Here is a 21,813-nt window from a genome sequence, read left to right on the forward strand (position 1 = left end):
CCTTCCTCAATGAGCTCCCGGACCTCTCCATGGACATGGTGAATGGCAACGGCCCCCCGGACCAAGCGGTGATGGCACAGCCAGGGGACAGCACGGACAACCGCTTGAGCACCGATGTCCCCCGCTTGACTGTCGAGGTCCTTGATGAGCTTCCCCACCTCTCCGAGTATGTGGGAGGGGGCAGCTGCCCCAAGGAGCGAGCGGTGGCGGCGGGGCTGGGGGATGGTGAGGACACTGTCCCCAATATCCCCAACCTGACCACCTCCCTCAACGAGCTCCCCCACCTCTCGGAGCACAGGGCAGAGGGCGGCTGCAAGGAGCAGGCGGCGACAGTGGAGATGGTGGCCGGCGAGAACACCTTCCCCGATGTCCTCCACAGCCTCACCAACACCACCTCCGTCGGTGAAGTCCCCGACTTCTTGGAGGATGGGGTGCAGGACAACGGCCCCAAGGTCGGCCTGGCAGTGGCCATGCTGGGGGACGCCGACCCCTTCTGGGGGCGGTGGCCTCCCCCTCGCAGGACCCCAAGGGGCAGCAGGGTGGGGTGGCAGCAGACCTCCCCACCCGGCTGCCCCTGAGCCCCTCGGAGTCTGCTGAGGAGGAGAGCTCCCTGGAGACTTCCGAGGAGACTTCAGAGGCCCGTCCTGCGGAGAGTCCCTGGAAGGATCCCCCGCAGGGTCTTCTGGAGAGTGCCCTGCTGAGCCCCCTGCGCATCCCGCTGCTGAGCCCCCCGGCCAGCCCCCCGGCTGCCCCCCAGTGTCATCCGCCCCTCAGGGCCCCACTGGTGGGGGAGGCGCTGCGGAGGCAGCCCCGGGGGGGTTGGACCCACTTGCCGCACAGGGACAGCGCAGCGGTGGGCAGCAGCAAGCGCAGAGCATCCCACGGCAGCAGCGTGCCCACCAAGCGAGCCAGAGCCCTGAGGGACCCCAGGGGGCAGAGTGCCCCACACCCCCCCGGCCGCTTCTGACAGCTGGGCACAGAAGCTGTGGGGCACAACCCCTGGGACATGCGACCCGCACCCACCCGCTCCAGCCCCAGCCCCAGCCCTCTCCCATCTCTCTCTTTCCTTCTTCAGTCATTAAAGGGTTGAGGATTGTTTCACAGCGCCCCTGCCAGCGGGCATTCCTGCAGTGGGAGGTGGGGGGTTAACGCAGCCCCTGCCCCACGCGTAGATCTGACCCTCCACCTCGTCACCCCACTGTCTGAGGAACCCCCCAGGATTGGAGCTGTTTAGTGAAAACGTTAATCCCCACAGTCAGGGTAAATGAACTAGAAAGAGCTCTCAGAAATCTCTCTGCTGCCATGGAAGCCACAGACAATCGCACAGCAGATGCCACTTCAGCCCCGCAACAGGAAAATTCTCCTTTAGCTTTGACAGCGGCACAAAATCATCTAGTACTTGCTATGCTTACCCTGCACCAAGGAGGTGCCCGTGCATTGATTCACAGCACCTCTTGTGCCGAGGTTAACAAATCTCAACAAAATCAACACAACATCCTGTACCACTTCCAAACTTTTCTAAATGTTACATCAGATCACAATAGCTCCCAGTGGATTTTCACTTTCTGAGCTGTTTAGTTGGATACCATCTCGTTATGGTACACTGGACATCACTGGGCAACTTTACTGATTGATTTGAATACCAAGAGGGGAGGGCAATGATTAGCATATTCATGTTATTTCCTGGAAAGCATTATCATATGCAAATGTCTCTAACCCACGCGTGGATATGTTGGACGGGGGTCCTCTGGTGCACGTCGATAGTCTTCCTCACCGTGTGCGCCGGTTGAACTCCATCCTTGCACACGCTCATTTCATCTTTGTCTGATCTTCCAAACGAACACCAGTCCCTTCTGGTACCTACTCAAGGTCCATAACCAGCACCCAGTGTTTTAATTCGGAGTCCATAACGATTCGTACAGAGATCAAGGCACACCCCACCCCAGCTCCCTGTTCCTAAGGGCCCGAGCGTGCTTGCTCTTCTCCGAGCTGCTGTCGCTCCCCCTGAAACCCCAAATCCCACTGCAACCCCCCACCCCAACATTATCCCCGGCTGGCTCCCAGCTCTTTCCTTCGGTGCCCGCAGCAGCCCCGCCCCCGGGCCGGGGTGGGGGGGGCCCGCTCGGCCGTGTGCGCAGCGGGGCTCGCCCCATGGGGGCCGCGGCCGGGCCCCAGGGGCCCCAGGGGTGGGGCGGGGCGGGGCGGGGCGGGGCGGGGTGTGGCAGGGCGGGGCGGGGCGGGGGCTGCCTCCTCGCCTCCGGTTCGCCCGCCCCCGGGCCCCCGTCTCCACCCCCGAGGGCCTGCGGGGACCCGGCGCAGCAGCCGCAGCGCGGCAGGAGCGGCAGCGGCTCCTCGAAGGAGACGCCCCGCCGGCATTGCCGGCGCCCCCCGTCGCTGGCGGGGTCCCGGTGCCGCTGCCGGCCCCGCCGCCGCCGCGCACCCCCGCCGGGCAGGGGTCAGGGTGGGCTGCGGGGCCGGGCGGGGAGGGAGGAAGAAGAGGCGGAGGAGGGGCCGGGGCTGGGTCGGAGGCGGGCACAGCCTCGGGGCAGGGAGAGAGGCTGCCGGAGCCCGGCGGGGCGGGGGGAGACCAATTTCTTACATGGACAGATACTACGCAAGATCCTCATCATTTTTGTATTTTTTTTGTATCTCCTACTGCCAGTTTCCCAGATTTGTTTACCTGCTGCTAATCCTATGTAGTTTAGCAGTTCCTACAAACAGAAGAAGACTTCTACAGAAACCTGATAATTTTGAACCCACTTTATGTTTCTGTTCACTTTGAGTTGAGGCTGATACTAAACCAAACAAGGTTTTGCTTCTGAAGAGCACAGTACTGGCTATGTTGAGTCTGCTTCCCATTGGCCAAGTGTTTTCCTTCATCCAGCACTTGGTATGTGTTGATGCGTCTGTGATTTTCCTGTCAGTCAGTGTTCCTCTCCAGTTAGGCAGAAGTGCTGTGCTACAGAAGAAGATTATGTGCTTGACTTTTGCTGAAGTAACTAACATAAAACTGGACTGCCTTCTCCAGTTTAGTTTATGTATGCTAAGATAGCTTTGTAACACATACTGACCAAAACAAGGGGATGCAGGATGGCAGTGCAGCTTCCTGGAGTAATTTCTGGAATGCTGTTGCTTGGATCTCACAGTGACAGTGTTTGAAGTCCTTGTCTTTGTATTAGGATATTCAGCATAGGAGAAAAGGATAAAAAAAAAGGGACATACACAGGTATTTGACTTTGGAAAGTCGTCATGCTTGCTGAGTGGTTTCTGTTTAGCACCATTTTGTGTTATCATCTTTATGCTACTGAAGTTAAAAGAAAAATGCTTAGAAAATAAGAGAAAAAGGAGGAGTGTCTTTGACTTTCACCTGCCAAGTTTCTTCTGTGAGCTTGCATGTGTGCGAGGCTCGGATGCTGTACCAGTCAGTAGGCTTATTAGGCTTATTTCAACATTGCTCAACAGAGCCGAGACCCTGAATACACAATTAAGGATGGACACATCTCTAACTTGAGTAGCGGAACAAGCTGTAGTAAGGTATCACATCAAAGTCTGACCCACTAGAAATGGTAGATGATATGAAAACACTCACTTAATTTTAAAGTACTTGCTCTTCAGGTCTGCTGAAGTGACTAGTCACCTTTTTAGTTTCTGTTTAACTGTCTGATTGCTGACACAGCATATTTTTTTGTTCAAGGTTTTTCATATCAAAGTAAATTACAAGATACAGGATGGATTTGTTTTGTGAACATCCCTTTTACAGGCAAAACTTCACATGCTGCTGGAGTATGTCTGTTTTCACCAGAACTATGAATATGCTAGAAAGGAGCTCTTCTTAAAACTTGTAATTGAGTCAAGTCTGGAAATTAATAATGCCGGCCGAGTGCTACAAGTGCATACGATAATTACTTGTATGCTTGCTAAAAGTAGTGGAGTGGCTGGAAGCAAATAGGCACGTTGTGAGCGATCCAGACCGAGGGGCCTCACAACCGCAGCTGTTGTGAAGGACATATGCAAGGTGGAAAGAGATAAGGAAATTGGGGTTTTGAGAAACTGCCTATGTTGCAAAGAGGTAAGGAGGTTGGAATGTAAAAAAGAAGATAAAAATTTGTATAAACAAAATGTAGGTATGGCAGAGCAAGGCGTGTGAACTTTAACCTAATAGCAACCAAAACGTAACACGTGCGCTTTGTGCTAGTGTATAAATTGCTGTGTATCCTTTAATAAAGTGGCATTAACTTGATCACATTGATCGTGCATGTTGTGTCCGAGACTCCCGTGTCACCACGCTGCACTAAGCAATCCCTGTCTGTCTTCTTCCTTTCCCTGGGAACACACAAACACTAATCAGAGCCAGAACAGCGCTTTTAGGCTCACGGCGAGAACTTCTCACAGAAAGCGCTCGCACGTACGGTCGTCGCTGTACAGCAGCCTCCCCTCCAAACTGCCACGGTACGCTAAGCCATCCAGCTCTCTCTGCTTCCTTTGCCTAGGAACACACAAACACTACGCAGAGGCTGTACAAGCTCTTTTAGGTTCCTGGCGAACTTAAACTGCTTTGGGCTTATATTGTCTGTAAATGTGGCTCGAGTGATGCCCAGCAACTTGGTGAATCGTATTGTTTATTATTTACCTATTTTAGGAGGGTGGGGTATTAATCCCATATGACTTTCTGCTTTTTTACATTGGTTTATACTTGGCTTTCACTAGTGTGACATTCATCTGTAACCCTGTGGTCAGTCTGCTGTGAAAATAATCCTAATGTATTGTATATTCTGTATCCTGTAGGCAAAGAGGAAGCAATTGTTTGAAGCATGGTGACAACTGTCCGATTCTCAACAGCAGGCATGTCAGTGGGTTTTGGTGAGGCTCTGATCTAATTGGAAAATTACAAACTGGAGTCAAAATTAATAAATTCATAGGAAATCTTGAACTTGGTTGCTCAAAATATAATACTGAGGACAATACTCTGAGACTTTATTTGTACGCCTTGAAAAACATCTTCATTACTTTTATTCCAGTAGTGACCATTTCTTTCACAGTGTTGATGAAATGTGAGTCAGTGGGATGGGATGGAAGTTCTGTATGCCTGGAAATGGATGCTGAGCGGCATCTAGGGATGAAGGTGGAATAATCTGCAACAATTTGTTTTTTTTCTAATAATACTTATTTTTAAATGCCAGCATAGTAATTTGCTGCTCTTGGAAAGACTTTGGACAGGTAAAAGCAACAGAAATCTACAGGTAATGTGCATGCAGTAATTTATTAATTTTGGTTGTCTTGAGGATACTTTTTTGCCAGCTTTCTCAGTGTATTGAAATACGAACCTGCAGATGGGGGTATTGAAAATTGGAGGGGTGCTATACCGAAATCTAATCTAAACCTCCCAATTTTCAAGTATTCTGTACCTTACCGTCCTTCCTCCTCAATGCCCTTCTTCCAGATTGTTTTGAATGCTCTTAGAACATGCACTATGTTCATGTTTTTTTCTGTAGAAAAAGAATTTGAAATAGTTCTGCAGAAATATCTGTTCCTGTTTCTTACATAAGCCATCTCTCTCAGACTAGTACTCCCATAAAAGCCTTAGCTGTTTGTAGTCGTACTGAATAAACTTCCTCTTCAGGGATGTCAATCTGTTGACATAACCACAGTTCAATACTAAGGTTTTGTATTTTTGTGTTGGATGTTTTTTGAATTTTCTGAAGGTGAAAGTGGATGCCTGGGATGTGCACTACACAGGTCGTGTAGTAAGTCACCTCTGTATCACAGAGGAGGATGTGACATGGCAGTTATCCTGACAAAGCCCCTTCTGTAACTGTTGATACCTTATTTTCTCCCAGCCACACGTGCAGCTTGCTGAAGATGATAAGGTTCGGTACGAGAATGAAATGCAGTTGTGGGAAGCAAAAATGGTCAAACTTGGATGCGAAGACCTGATACGTTCCAGAAAGCCAAAGCCAGAAAAGAAAACTGCTGAAACCTGTAAGCAAAGCTGAAACAGCCAAAGCTTCTTCATGTGAAAACGAGGCAAAGTTAAAGTTGAAAAAATCGGAAGAATGAAATGGTTAAGTATTTTATATTTGATGCCCTTTGGTTGTCATGTCTTTGTCCTGCTGTGTTAATGCTGCAGTCTACATTAGCACCAAAATTTGGAGAACCCATAAAGGGCCCACTGGAGAAGCAGAAAAGATGATCAGGTAAGAGAGGATGCGGTATCTCTCAGAACTGACTGAAATAATCATTGCAGGTGTAGCCTCAACTGTACAACAGTAACTGGTTAATCAAGCTGTGAATAGTGATACTCACTGACATCAGCAGAGCTCTCCAGTAATGGTAGATAACGGCTAGCTTTTATAAGATATTTTTAATGAAAGCAAGAATATTCTGCAATGTTACCATCTAAATGCTGTAAATAAGAGCTGAAATCTGAGTTAATGCTGCTGTGTTTTATTCCCTCCATGGTATTGGTAGCGAAATGTTCTACATTTCAACAAAAGGCACAGGAAAGGTAAAATACTAACTTTTATTTCATGCATCTTTTTGTACGAATCAATCAGTGTATACCACTTGTGTTGCATTTCATTAAAGACCATATGAGTTTTCTATAAATGTATCTTTACAGGACTTTTATTCCATGGCTTTGTTTGGATACATGCAAACACTTTTGCCTTCCTGTTGTCACATTTGGGTCAGCTGGGAAGGAAGAGACTATGTGTGAACTGTTAGAACTTTGAGTTTGGATGTAATAAATGTAGGTATTTTGAAGAGGTGCTTGTTTTTGTTTACCAGGGTCTGTCTGTCTTAGTGAAAGCCTCATAGGTATTTTGGAGAGTCTATTTTTAGAAGGAAGGCAAGCTTTTTCAGCAGGCAGTGGATTTCATCCATCCCAAATGACTCACAAAAGCCAGAAAAGCTTCGTTGTTACCAGTGGGAAGTGGAAAGCCAAAGAGGAGTTGCTCGCCCGTTTGTTTTATCTGTTTGTTTTCCGCTGGTTTTAAAACGTACTGCTGCTAACTGTGTCTGAGCGCACCTGGCTTTCCTCCTTCGCAGGAGAACACAGAGCGCGTCCCGAGGGCGGAGGCTCTCGCTCCTCAGCAGGTTCCCGGCCCGTCCCTGAGGGGCAGCCGCCCGCACCCAAACCGTCCTCGGAGCGGCGGGGGGGCGGCGGGGGGAGCCGGGCCGGCTGCAGCCTGGCCGCCGGCGGCTGCGCAGCTCCTGCCCGCTCCAATTAATTGTGCGGGAAGCCTTCCCCCTCCCCCGCCGCCCCCCGCGCCCGCCCGCGGAGCGGCTGCAGCCGCGGAGGGGAGCGGAGCGGAGCGGGGCCGGGCCGGGCCGGGCCGGGCCGAGCGGCGCGGCGCGGCTGAGGGGGGGGAATCCCGCCCGCCTCCCTGAGGGCGCTGCCGCTGCCGCGCCGCGCATGCGCGGGCTCGGCCTCAGCCTCAGGCTCGCGAAGGGGCGGCCGGGCGGGCTGGGGCTGCTGGAGCCGTGCGGGGCCGCCCGGGGCTCTGCCGAGCGCTGCCGTGTCCTGGGCGCCCGCCGGCGGGCCTCGCCGCGGGAGATCCGCCGCGGCTGCCCCCGCGCCTCGCTCCGCGTCCACCCCGGCCGCGCCGAGCCCCACGCCGAGGAGGAGGCGACGCGGCGGTTCCAGGTGAGGGAGGCTGCCGGCCGCCCCGCTGCTGCCGGCCTGACCGGCCGGCCCCTCTGTGCCCGCAGATCCTGGGCAAGGCCTACGCCGCCCTCAGCGAGGCGGAGCAGCGCGCCCTGTACGGTGAGCAGGGCACGGTGGGCGAGGAGGGCGAGGTGCTGAGGGGCGAGCGGGACTGGCGGGAGTACTGGCGGCTGCTCTTCAGGAAGGTGAGAGCTGGGCCGGGGCCCCGCAGGGCTCGCCTGGGCAGGGGCAGGCCCTGCGGGAAGTGGGGAGCTCCCTGCTTCGGGCCTGTGGCCGTGCCTCCCTGGCGAGCTGCGGGTAAAGCACGTGGCTTCTGTTGTTTTGTTTTGTTTTGTTTTTTTTTTTTAACGCTGTCTCTGAAATCTATCTGGTGTATAAATCATGTAACTCCAGAAGTGTCACTTCTTTGCTTCAGATCGCAGTGAAAGATATTGAAGACTTCGAAAAGAGCTAGAAAGATTTGGACAAAGAGCTAGCTGTTATTAAAGCAGCATATGTGGATTTTGAGGGTGACCTGGACAGAATAATGGAGTCTGTTGTGCATGGACTATACAGATGAACCAAGAACATGGAAAATCGTAGAAAAAGCCATTGACTGTGGAGAAGTCCCACTCTACAAAGGTTTTGTAAGAGAGTCTAAACAGAAAATGATTGTGAGAAAAAGGCGGGTAGGTTATAATCAATCCGGGACCAAAGGGAAGCTTTTTTTTTTATGATAAGCTTTTAATCTTCCTTGTTAGAAATAAAATGGAACTGTTCTTGAGGCAAATGTTTGCCACAGGATTTCTGGGTTACAGATCTTGCTCTGTGTCTTTGACTTTCACATTTGGACACCTGTGTTCTCCACCCTTCTCCCCCCAAACCCACCCCCAAATTGTTGTGAAAGGCTTTTGAGCTGTGATAGGCTGCTACGAATCTTTACTCGTTTGTTTTATTATTAATTCTTTATTTTATTATTATACACAATGATTTATTACAGTTTAGCATGTCCCTGCATTTATTTACACAGCAATGAGTTGCTAGAGTTCAGTGTACGTGATAGAAATATGTTATGCTCACCTTCTGGCGAGTGTGAAATAACATTCTGGACTGAATACAAGTCTAGCTGCTTCCTTTCACCGGGAACACACAAATGTTCAGCAGAGCCAGAATGGCACTTTTAGCCCCAAAAAGAAAACTCACAGAAAGCACCTACACATACGATCGTCGCTGTACAGCATGGTTTGCTCCATACTACCATGCTGCACATAGCAATCCCTGTCTAGCTGCTTCCTTTTACTGGGAACTCACAAATGTTCAGAAGAGCCAGAACAGCACTTTTAGCCCCAAAGCGAAAACTTCTCACAGAAAGCACCTACACGGACGATCGTCGCTGTACAGCACTGTTTCCTCCCAAATAACACCCTGCACTAAGCAATCCCTCTCTATCTCCTTCGTTTCACTGGGAACGCACAAACATTCCTCAAAGCCAGAACAGCACTTTTAAACCCACAGAGAAATCTCACAGAAAGGACTAGCAGGTACGATCGTCGCTGTACAGCACCGTTTCCTCCAAACTACCATGCTGCACATAGCAATCCCTGTCTAGCTGCTTCCTTTCACTGGGAACACACAAAAATTCATCAGAGCCACATCAAGCATTTTTTAGGCTCTCTGCAAAATCTTTTCACAGAAAGCAACGATCGTACATGTAGGTGTTTTCTGTGAGAAGTTTCGCTGTGGGCCTAAAAGTGCTATTCTGGCTGTGCTGAACATTTGTATGTTCCCAGTGAAAGGAAGCAGCTAGACAGGGATTGCTTACTGTAGCGTGGTATTTTGGATTAAACAGTGCTGTACAGTGATGATCGTACGTGTAGGTGCTTTCTGTGAGAAGTTTTCGCTGTGAGTCTAGAAGCGCTCTTCTGGCTCTGCTGAATGTTTGTGTGTTCCCAGTGAAAGGAAGCAGCTCGACAGGGATTGCTAAGTGCAGCATGGTAGTTTGGAGGAAACAGCGCTGTACAGCGACGATCGTACCTGCTAGCGCTTTTTGTGATAAGTTTTCACTTTGGGCCTAAAGGCACTTCTTGTGGCTCTGCTGAACATTTGTGTGTTCCCAGTGAAAGGAAGGACATAGGCACAGATTTCTTAGTGTAGCCTGGTATTTTTAATTAAACAGTGCTCTACAGCATCGATCGTACATGCTCGTGTTTTCTGTGGGAAGTTTTTGCTGTGAGCCTAAAAGCTCTAAAGGTGCTTGTTTTGGCTTTGAATAATGTTTGTGTGTTCCCAGTGAAAGGAAGGAGATAGATATGGATTGCTTTGTGCACCTTGGTACTTTGGAGGAAACACTGCTGTACAGCGACGATCATACTTGCTAGCGCTTTCATTTACCCTCTGGCTCGTAGCAATAATACAATCACGTTATTGTCCACTTTCCAAGGGTATTAAAATTTTTTTAAATTCTCCAACAGTGTTATAATTAGCCTGGAGATAAAGAGGAATGTGAAGAGAGGTGTTTATGGATTGGTTCTCCGTGGAAAAATGTAAAGGGTGTAACTCTTAACCCTTTCCACTAGATGGCCCCCGAAGTACAGCGTTGACGACAATACTAGGTACAAATACCGGTCTTGTCTCAGGACCAGTAACTTTATTGTGCCGTAAACCAGTGTTACCTAGTACAGAAAATTGAAAACCTTGATCTACATCCCATGTGTGATATGCAACAGCATAGGCACTATATATGACAAGTGAGGTGATGCATAACACAACTCTAAGAATTAATGTCATGACTAAGAGCTAATAAACCTACATTATGAGCAGCAATTATTAAACCAATATAATGAATAGTTATAAGAAATTTGTGTTAATACACTCTAGCAAGGTATGTTATTATCTCAACCCTTCGTGCCCCACACTGAGTGCCGAAAATGACTATCATTGTTTAAACCCAGCAAGCAGCCAAACACCATGCAGCCACTTACTCACGTTCCCCAACCTGGCAGGTGGGGGAGAGAATTGGTGCAGTAAAGGTAAGGAGACTCATAGGTTGAGATAAAAATAATGTATATTTTTCTATAAATTAAATATAAATATTAAAATAGCTTAATAATGGAAATAATAATAATAATAGCAATAATAATGATAATAATACTAAAATAATAGACAATACAAACATGTAATGCACAATGCAATTGCTCACCACCTGCTGACCGACACCCTCCTATTCCTGGCTAATGAACCCAGAGAAGCCAAGATCCCAAAACCACAATCCTGGAAGTGAGAGTGCCCTTCATTCCTGACCAACCTGCCTCTATATACTGAGCATGGTGTTATTTCCAGGGCCAGTTTGGGTCCATTGCTCTGGCTTTGCTCCCTCCCAGATTCTTTTACACCTGCACACTAGCAGGACATGGGAAACTGAAAAGTTCTTGATTTTTTATCAACTGAAAACATCAGTATGTTATCAACATTTTTCTCATGCCAAAGCCAAACCACTGAAACCAAACCACAGCACCATTCTAGCTACTAAAAATAAAATTAGCTCTGTCCCAGCCACAATCAGGACAGATGTCCATGGTGTTTGAGCTGCTATTAGGACAGGAGCATGCATCTGCTTCTGCAGCTTTTATCTTGATGTCATTGTTGGCTGAGCAGATGAAAAAGCAGGAGCAGGCCCTGGCTTGTGTAGCTGCTTGTGATGTCACTGGTGGCTCTGTACCAGTTGCAGCAGGAGCATGCAGCTGGCATGTGCATGTGCTTATGATGTCACAGGTCCCTGAGTTGGTAATGGGGCAGGAGTATGCACCTGGCTTCTGCAGCTGCTTGTGATGTGATGGCTGATGGCTTGCCCACTCCCCCTTGGTGGGACGGGGGAGAGAATTGAAAGGGTAAAAGTGAGAATACTTGTGCTTTGAGACAAGGACAGTTCAATAGGTAAAGCAAAAGCTGCACATGCAAGCAAAGCAAACCAAGGAATTAATTTCCCCCTTCCCATGGGCAGGCAGGGGCTCAGCCACCCCCAGGACAGTTGGGCTCTATCATGCGTAACAGTGGCTTGGGCAGACAAACGCCGTCCCCCCCAGCGTCCCCCCCTCCCTCCTTCCTCCCCCAGCTCTCTGTGCTGAGCAGGACACCCTACGGTCTGGGATGTCCCTGGGTCAGCTGGGGTCACTGTCCCGGCTGTGCCCCCCCAGCCACTCGCTGGTGGGGTGGGGTGAGGGGCAGAACAGGCCTTGGCTCTGGGTGAGCGCTGCTCAGCAGGAACGACAACAGCCCTCTGTTATCGGCACTGTTTCCAGCACAAATCCAAATCACAGCCCCATATTAACTACTATGGAAAAAATAAAGTCCATCCCAGACAAAATCAACATAGGCAGACACCATTGGAGATATGACCATGCTTCATTTATGCCCGTGTCCCTTAAAAAACTCCATATGCTTCAGGATTCCCAATAACGTTTTTCCCCAGTAAAGTTACAAGCATTACTTGCGTCCCATCCATTTTTCCATTCCCAACACTCCCTTTTCCATAAATCACGAGATTCAAGGTTTCCTCCTCAGGGAAGAAGATAAATTTTTGAATTGTTAGCTAGAGTTTTTAGCTCTGTGAAAGGTCCAGGAGCAATTTGGTCTACATTAAATATTACCAGAGACAAGACTCCTTTTCACAAGATTGGTGATGTTTAGATTAGTGAGGCTGAATTGAATGCTTTTGTCAACAGATTTTTGTAACACTATACAGACACCTTTATTGGTGCTATTCCAGATGTACGTAAAACCTTGAATCAAATTCCAAGCTAAATTTGGATATTATTTTCCCTGTCCTTCAATGGAAATGATGAGGATGAGGAAGAAGGCTCTCCAAAGCATCTTTCCATATAACAACAGACAAAAATTACAAATAAAAATACACCAATGATTCAAATAATGATTCATATAGCCAGTGTTAATATGAATCCCTCGCTGTCCTCTTTTTTTCTCTTAATTCTACAAAGTGCAAATACAAAGCACACATAAATTAAAACACGGGTATTGATATATGCATAAGGAGAGAAAGAAGTTTCTGTGATGGATCTGTAAAATACATAAAATCACAGAACACATTAGAAGGATGGAACAACCCACGTGGTGTTGATTCTGTATTCTTTTCCATAGACATCAGTGGCTACCCAGGCATGTAAGTTGAGCAATATCTTCAGGGTTAGGGGTACCTTGCTCACTGTCGGTAGGTCCACTAAAATGGGTTGTCCCAGTTAACGTAGCAGGTTTGAAGAGTCTTTCTGGTCCTTTTCTCCAGGAAGTAGAGAGGGAGGCCTAGGGCAAATTGTGGTGAGTCTGGGGCACCCATTCGTTCCCCAGCAGCTATTTACTTTGGCAACTGTATCAGGGAGCCCCCATAGGCCACCCTGCTTTGTAAGGTTTAAGAGCTCATTTCAGTAACGTGATTGTTCTCTCTACTATCCCATTAGCTTGTGGGTAGTAGGGAGTGTGAAATACCAGTTGTATTCCTCCTCCTTTTGCCCATTCCTGAACCACCCCAGCAGTAAAGTGACTGGCATTGTCTGATTGAATTGGTTGAGGTTTTGGTAAGTGACTAAACCACAGTTTCAATCCTTTTACTGGATTTTCTGCAGTTGCTCACACGACAACCTCAGCCTCGGTGAGCCCCAGTAATACTTCCATCCCTACAGGAACATATTGCTTTCCATTTGATTTTTTGAAAGGGTCCTATATAATCAGTTTGCCAAGTCTCCCAGAGGCCCTCCCATCCCACAAGTGGAGAGGGGGTTCTTGCAAGGGCTGTCTTTCTATTTGGGTGCAACATTGACCACAAGCAGAAATGATAGCGTTGCACAGTTTTTGAGTAATAGGCCTGCCACTGGCTTCTTTGAAAATATATTTGGTTCCTGAGTGACCATGTTTCACATATAACCACTCTAACAAATGTTCCCACTTTTCTCCATGAGCTTTTGCTGTCATTGTAGCTAAATGGGTTAACGAATCTACTTGATTATTTCAAATGTGGGCTGGGTGATTTCCCTTCTGGTGTGCAGCTACCCATCCCACCAGATAAGTCCCCTGTTTAACAACATTCAAGATATCCTCCCACTTTTCTTTTTGCCACACAGGTACCCGGTTGACTTCCCACTGATTTTGTTCCCAGAAAGGGATTAACTCTGTACGCCCTCTAAATACAGCATAGGAATCTGTATAAACAAACACTGTATAAATAAACACTTTGTTCTCATCTTCCTTTTTTGTCACACTCTAAACTGCAATCAATTCTCCTATCTAAGCACTTCACCCCACTTCTGTTACAAATCACTGTCCTGAATCAACATGTAAGGCTACTGACTAGTATTTCCATACCTTCCATTCACTTTTTGAGGATGCATCAGTAAATCACACATTCCTCTGCTGAAGTTCGAATGGAGGAGCTGGCTCTATAAGGGAAGGAGGGTTTCCTGATCATATTGGTTATCAGGTAGCTCCTGTATCTGAAGTACCTCGGGAGTTCCTTCTTCTACTAGAAATGTAACTGGAGTTTTAAGGGGGCCAAAAGGAAAGGTAATCAACAATTTTTGCTATTTTCTGTGAGCCTCCTTAAGTGGACCCACCCACCAAACCCCAGTTCACTTATTGAGGATGACCAATCCAGTTTCCCCACTCAGGAATGCTTAAATCAATCCACTTGATCTCCTGGGGAATGGACAGGGTTATAGTTCTGAGTTCCTGGAATAGTAGAGAAAGATCTTTGGGGTTTGAGGGAGGTGAGGTCCCCTTTACTTTGTCCCAGCCTTTCATCAAACTTTCCAGGTTGTGGGTAGGTAACACATCCATCACGTCCAGGGGAATTCCCTTTGAAATGCCCTCTGTCTGTAATGTGTATCTTTTACTATAAGGAGGTCCTTTCAGCTTAACTGGGATTGGGTGGGAATTGCGTAAGGTCTTATCTTTTATCTCCTTATTTCCTTCCATACTCCTAAGGTCTGCTTTGGATTTTTGTCTCTCCCTAACTGGTGAATCCCATCTGTCTCCCATAATTAATCAACTCCTGTGCTACTTCTCCCTAAGTCATGTCCATGGAGCACCCCCTTCTCTGGGGTTGGGGTGTTCTCAAACAATCTTGTAACTGCACTGCGTATAATTTCAAGGCATCAGGCAGTCCCCTTATGAAAGGAAGCAATCTATCAGGTTCTGCCACATACTGCATAGGAGAGGGCTGTTGCAGAATTAATAACTGGTCATGCCTTAGCTGGAGACATGCAGCCCTTTGTACACTCTCTAGAATATGTCCTGCTGTCAGAGTCTTTATTGAGAAGAGGTCTCCCCTTTCAATGGGTTCTAATCCTCCAGCCTGATATGCTGCTATCTGGGTCAGGGACCGAAACACAGAAATTCACTGAACAGTTAGAATCCAATATAACTGTTAAGCAGGTATTCTTTATTCGCAGTGCTGGGCAGCACTGGGGATCGCTCTACAACTGTGGAGCCGTGGACAAACGACACGCTGAGACGGGTTCAGTGTGGAAGATAGAGCATCAATCACCGTGTGTCTTTATTGGTCCAGGGTACATATATTTATACAGACAATGATAATTATTATGCCTACTAGTCACTAGCTGATTGGCTTAAGCTCTAAGGGTCGTATTCGCACGGTCCACCTACTTGCAGTTAGCTTACAGCACAAGCTTCTCATAACACTAAGTTTCTCATGCTGCTATTTCTGATTCCTATTTTTTTCAATACACAACAGTACCATAACACAATGTTTCTCAGACCACCGTTACCATAACACTAGGTTTCTCAGACCACTATTCCTAATTCCCCTTAACCTGTTTTCGACACACCACGGTACACAGGGCTGAAGTGTCCTTGACATTCTTCATGTATCAGCAGCTGCGAGCAGCTGCAGGCAAACCCTAGTGAGGCTCAGCATCAGCAGCTAGAGCAGGCTCTGATCATACAATTGCTCGGTGGGCTCAGGACCCTTGTCTCTGAGCCATTCTCCAACAATTCCCCCTTTTTCTTTTTGTATGAGCAGAGCCTGCGCTAACGTTCATTCAAAGATTTTCTTAATACATGACAAGGCACAACTTAGGCATGCAGGCTTACAATCTATTGGCTAAAGGCACAGGACCCTTGTCTCTGAGCCATTCTCCAACATACAACAAGTGGTCCAACTGACTGGAAAAATCACAGAGAATACATGCTGTGAGATGATACATATTCAGTGAATTTCTTAGAACTAATCTACATATACATAAATTTTCCTAGAACTTATCTACATAGTCCAAGCATGCGTGGTAAAAGTAGGGTTAGGGTCTTTTCCCCCTCTGGCAGCCGTTCATAGTCTTCCTCACAGAGTCCAATGAGTGAACTTTGGTCTTTCTTTGTCCATATTTGCTCACATAGTTAGCTCATCTGTTTTTCAGCCCTGTGATGCTCCAAGAAGGTCAGTTTTTAATTAATTCACAGGTGCTTAACTTGACACTGGAGTCTTAGGCCCCTGTCATTGGAGATACTCAGGAAGCTTAACAAACCATCTCAAGGCCTACTGAAATTTTCTCAGAGAACAGTTGCAGGTTTCAAAACATCTTGTTACAATTTTAACTAAACTATGCAAGTGAAAGGAAGAAAATAATAACATAAGTGAAACATGCAGACCAACTAGGATTCTACTGAAAACAAGTTCTCTACTCTAAACAAGAGGAATAATTTGGGCCTTCTCTCAGGACCGGGGTTGTGGAATGGCTGGAAGAAAATAGGTATATTATGAGCAATCCAGACTGAGGGGCCTCACAACTGCAGCTGTTGTGAAGGACATATGCAAGGTTGAAAGAGATAATGAAATTGGGGTTTTGAGAAACTGCTTATGTTGCAGAGGTAAGGAGGTTGGAATGTAAAAAACAAGATAACAAGATGTAGAAACAGAATGTAGGTACAGCAGAACAAGGCGTGTGAACAAGCAGCTTTAACCTATTAGCAACCAAAATGTAACACGTGTGCTTTATGCTAATGTATAAATTGCTGTGTATCCTTTAATAAAGTGGCATTAACTTGATCACACTGATTGTGTATGTTGTGTCCGAGACTTATGCGTCACAGGGTTCTCTATTGTCTCTATTGTCTCTACTGTTCTGTACTCTCTCTATTTTTAAAACCACCTCTATTATTGATTATAAAAACCCCCAGTCCCCAATACCCTCTTGCCTCTTCCTCACTCAGCAAGATACAGTCACCCCCGTTAAGACATATTCTCCATACATATTCAGTTTCCTTTTTTGGGGGGTCCATGGCTATTTTCTTCCTGAATTTTAGCCAAATCAGTAGGGGAGTAGGGGACAGTTTGGGTGGTGACTTTTTGGTCCCCTCCCTGACCATCATCGACAGTCTCAGTTTTAATCAGTGGCCGCATAACAGCCTCTCCACCTCCAAGGGAAGATATTTCTTTCATATGCTCTAGACTTTTAACAGTGTATAACAATTTTGATTCTTTTCCACCATCAGAATTTCCATCCATATTTCCTACACCGATTTGGAAGCGGGTTTCATCTAACTGCTCCCCTAGTATTTTCTCCTGCTCCAAAGTCCCTGTTAAAGAGGTATGTAACCTTTGGTTAGTCACTTGTTCATCGACAAGTTGATTGGAGAGGCTTCTTACCTCATTTTCTAATTCTCTCTGCAAAGCCGTCACCAGATCTTGAAGGGATTTTATTGCTGTCCCTTCTGCCTGCTGGATCACATATTTAACCTGTTGTGCTGAGACCAGAGCAGCTCCTAAAACTGCACAGACCACTGCTTTTTCTTTTCCTTTTCTTAGTTTGAATCTCCATTTTTTATCTAGAGATTCTATCCACTACCGCTTGCGGATCATGCCAGTTGTTATGGGCCCAAGTCATACCAGTGGGAGAAGGTCAAGCAACAACTACAGTCCATTAGAAGGATTGTTAGAGTGCAGGAGTGGAGCTGAGGATCCAGTTTGTACTGAGATGAGGCCCAGTTTTTACTGGAAGGTGGCCAGGGGATCCAGTTTGTATTGGGAAGGATCCCAGTCTGTACTGGGAAGGAGCCAAGAGATCCAGTTTTTACTGGGAGGGAGCCAGGGGATCCAGTTTGTACTGGGATGGGGCCCAGTGGGTACTGGGAGGGGTCCAAACAGAATTCTGCAGGCACAGACTCCAAGTGTTGGTGGGGCTGTGAAGGCAATGCCAAAGGAAGGTGAGGGCCTCCAATGGCTTTCAGTCCGGGACACTTGTGTGTGGGATCCCAAGGCAGTGGGTGTCCATTTTGGACCTGGGCTCTGGCTGGGGCGAGTGGGTAGGTGAGGGTGAGGATAAGGTGGCAGAACAAGTGCAGAGCCCCTTCTCCCTGCACTGCCTCCCTGGAATAGAGAAAGGTTTCCTGCAAGCTGCTGGTTAAGACTCAGAAAGGCTTTCCTTGTGCTGACTCATATGACACAAAAAGGCTTTCCCTCTCCCACCTTGGTACATAACAGGAACCTTTACCCTGTGCTGTCTCAGCAAGACACGAAAGGGCTTCCCCTCTCACTACCCTGTTTCATCACAGAAATACTTCCTCCATGCTGCCTCAGTGAGACACAGAAAGTCTTCCCCCACGATGATTCAGCTTTCTTGGAGAGGTCCAGAAGAGCTACCAGTCATGGACCTACCTCTAACCTTAGCAAAACATCTTAGGTACCTACACTGGAGAAGACTGTGGGCCTGCTATCCAGGACTCCAGCTGAATCCAGGTCAATCTTGCTTTCACTAACTCTGACTTAGAGGTATTTATTTCAGCAATACAATCCAGAATGTTTAGCTGGAACACACTTTCCTCTTAAAGGGGACATGATAACACTCCTGGGAGCTGCCCAGGAGACAGTGATCAGTGATGTAATTCTCGCATTAGTGCAGCTGAGAGAATACTAAGCTGAAAGGGAAGAGAGGATATTAAGCTTTGTGGAAAGAACTCAAAAGAAAATAGTTACCTGAAAGGACATGTTTGTAGCTGTATTCTTGACTGGAGTCCCAAAATACAGAATTTATGAGGAAAATATAAGCAATTTTAAGGGAAAATGAGATCGCAAAGGATGTTAGGACAATGGCTAGACCAATTGCACATTCGCTTTACTTTACTGCCTTCAATGGAGTTAAGGAGAGTATGACAGGACCTGATTTAGCCTCAGTGGCTCACTGGAAAAATATATAAAACTCATAAGGAATGACTAAATCTGGATTCCACCTTTCAAGGTGCAACAGGTTATTGGGGCCCCACAGAGAGATAACAGCCCTTGTACTACCCTGACAATGCCTTGGAGCCATCATAACTAGGCAGTGGATGACAACGCTAATGGACAGAGAGGCTAAGGTCACTTTAATTCCTGTGGACTCATTCCAACATCCAAAAAACAGATTGATAGAAATTTATGTCTTCGGGGGGAGAAGACCATGTTTGTGAAATCTCTTTGATATTACAATGTGATTCTAACCCACCATTCATAGCATAAGGGTGGGTAGCTGAAGTATCTAAATATATTATTTGTTGGAAGGTAAAAATTTCATGATGATGCGGTAGATGCTCTTTTTTAGTTCATACTATTATTGTGGGGAAAGTGGATATGGCTCCTGTTGTTTTGGACCCACCTGCAGACCAAACTGCTTGCATCCAAGCAGTACAGGCAAGGATTGCCCAGATAATTAGACAGAGGCTGGAACTGTTCCTTGATGGGTTCTGGAGAATGACAGTTCATTCTTAAATGAGTTGATTCTTAAATAAGGCTGCTCCCAACTTGCAGTCCTCATGTCTGCCATTGTCACTCTCCCTAAGCGAAGTGAAACCAAAGCTGGACCATGGCATGCTGTGTTAGATCCAGCTAATGCTTTCTTTATTGTTCCAACAACTAAGGAATCACAGGAGTGTTGTGGTTTGAGCTCAGAGGGCAACTGAGCACCACACAGCCACTCACTCCTCTCTTCTCTCCCAGTGATGAGAAGGGACAAATAAGACAGGCTTGGGATTCAAGATAGGACCGGGAGGGGAAAATCACCCATTATGGTCATGGGCAAAAGGCAGACTCATTAGGGGAAGGAAAAAAGAACATAGATTTATTACAGACACTAACAACACCACTTAACAGAGTAGAACAGTGAGAAGCATTGCCATATCTTGAGAACACCTTCCCCCCTACCCCTCCCTTCTTCCCGGGCTCAGCTCTGCTCCCGATATCTCTACCTCCTCCCCCAGCAGCACAGGGGCAGGGAATGGGGGGGGTGCAGTCAGTGCTGCTGCTTCTTCCATCTTTGGCCAGGGGAACTTCTGGAACTTCTCCCCCTGCTCCTTCCTGCTCCCCCTCTCACAAGAGACAAACTTTCTCCAACTGTAGTCCCTCCCACGGCTGCAGTCCTTCCCGAGCTGCTCTGGTGTGGGACACCCCTGCATGCTGCAATCCTCCCAGCGCTGAACTACAACAGTGGGGCTACTTTTTCCCATAAGACCCCGGCCTTCTTTGGGCACAGACACCTTGATCATCCATGATAAACACAGGCCATAAATCAGTGTCTGCTCCACTGTAGATCTTCATAATCTATTCCCAGGTGTCAGGGAGGGGCCTCCCTGCTGTCTCACCACAGGATACAGGGGAGTCTCTGCTCCGGAACACCTCCGCCCTCCTTTCTTCCTCTGTTCCTCCACTGACCTTGGTGTTCACACAGCTGCTGCAACTCCTCCTCCCAAGTCCCACTCCTCCTCACTGCATCCTTTCTTAAATGCATTATCACAGAGGTGCAGCTGACCGGCTCAGTTTTGGTGCAGAGGTGGAGGTGATTTGGAGCTGGGGGAGCTTCGAGAAGCTCCTCACAGGGGATCACCACTCTAGTCCCCTCCTGATATAGAGAACTAACTGCTTTGCAATTTCTTAACAATCCTGTTTACCTTGAATGTTATTTTGATGCCTTGATTGTTCTTTTGAAACTTGTTTATCAGAGACTGGTGCCTAAGCTTATCAGGGACTGGTATTCATCAAGGACTGTGTGTTAGACACAGGGGGAGATAACAAGAATAACGGTGTCAGCTTGACCATAAAACTAGTTAAAAAGCTGCTGAGATCAACAAGTACAAACAGAGCATGCATGAATGGCTAAAGTTCATCTAAAGGACAAAAGAGGAAGATGAAGATAAGACCCTTGAAGAAGTAAATGACCACCGGAAACAGATCTGAGTCTGCACAAACTAACCCCACCTCGCTTATGCATATGTATGTTTTTACCCCATGAATATGTATACCTGCACTACGTAAATTTTTGGCAAAGTGTGCTCTTGGTGTGCAAGCTAGGAGGAGCAATTCCCCTTGCACCCAGCACTGCAATAAACATACCAGCTTTATAATTGTTCGTGAGTTGTAAAGTTTGTTACTGCGCTTTACTCCCTTGCTACCAAAAAAACACCACCACTCACTCAAAGCCATGCTAAGGAACAAATGACATTCTGTGATGGCTTTGATTGGGCTAGGAATAATTTTCTTCACAGTATCTGGTGTGGGGCTGTGATTTGGATTTGTGCTGGAAACAGTGCTGTTAACAGAGGGATGTTTTTGTTCCTGCTGAGCAGTGCTCACCCAGAGCCAAGGCCTGTTCTGCCCCTCACCCCACCCCACCAGCGAGTGGCTGGGGGGGCACAGCCGGGACAGTGACCCCAGCTGACCCAGGGACATCCCAGACCGTAGGGTGTCCTTCTCAGCACAGAGAGCTGGGGGAGGAAGGAGGGAGGGGGGGACGCTGGGGGGGACGGCGTTTGTCTGCCCAAGCCACTGTTAGGCGGGATGGAGCCCGGCTGCCCTGGGGGTGGCTGAGCCCCCGCCTGCCCGTGGGAAGAGGGGAATGAATTCTTTGTTTTGTTTTGCTTGCGTGTGCAGCTTTTTCTTTACCTATTAAACTGTGTTTATCTCAACGCACAAGTTTTCTCACTTTTACCCTTTCAATTTTCTCCCCCATCCCACCAAGGAGGGAGTGGGAAAGCAGCTGTGTAGAGCTTAGTTCTCAACTGGGCTTAAACCATGACACATTATCATGGGAGACTCAGCCATGTCCAGTTCTCCCCCAGGGATATCTACACAACCCTATGATTTGCCATGGGCTTGTAGCCCAATATTTGGAAGACTGCAGTATTTC

The 21,813-nt window shown here is 47.5% G+C and overlaps 1 pseudogene; it reads left to right on the forward strand.

Moving 5' to 3' along the window:
* Positions 1-6,472: 6,472 nt before the first annotated feature.
* Positions 6,473-8,827, forward strand: LOC122153296 (annotated as a pseudogene).
* The last annotated feature ends 12,986 nt before the right edge of the window (positions 8,828-21,813 follow it).

Source organism: Tyto alba, unplaced genomic scaffold (assembly GCF_018691265.1).
Source record: "Tyto alba isolate M040663 unplaced genomic scaffold, T.alba_DEE_v4.0 Super-Scaffold_18, whole genome shotgun sequence".
Taxonomy (NCBI): domain Eukaryota; kingdom Metazoa; phylum Chordata; class Aves; order Strigiformes; family Tytonidae; genus Tyto; species Tyto alba.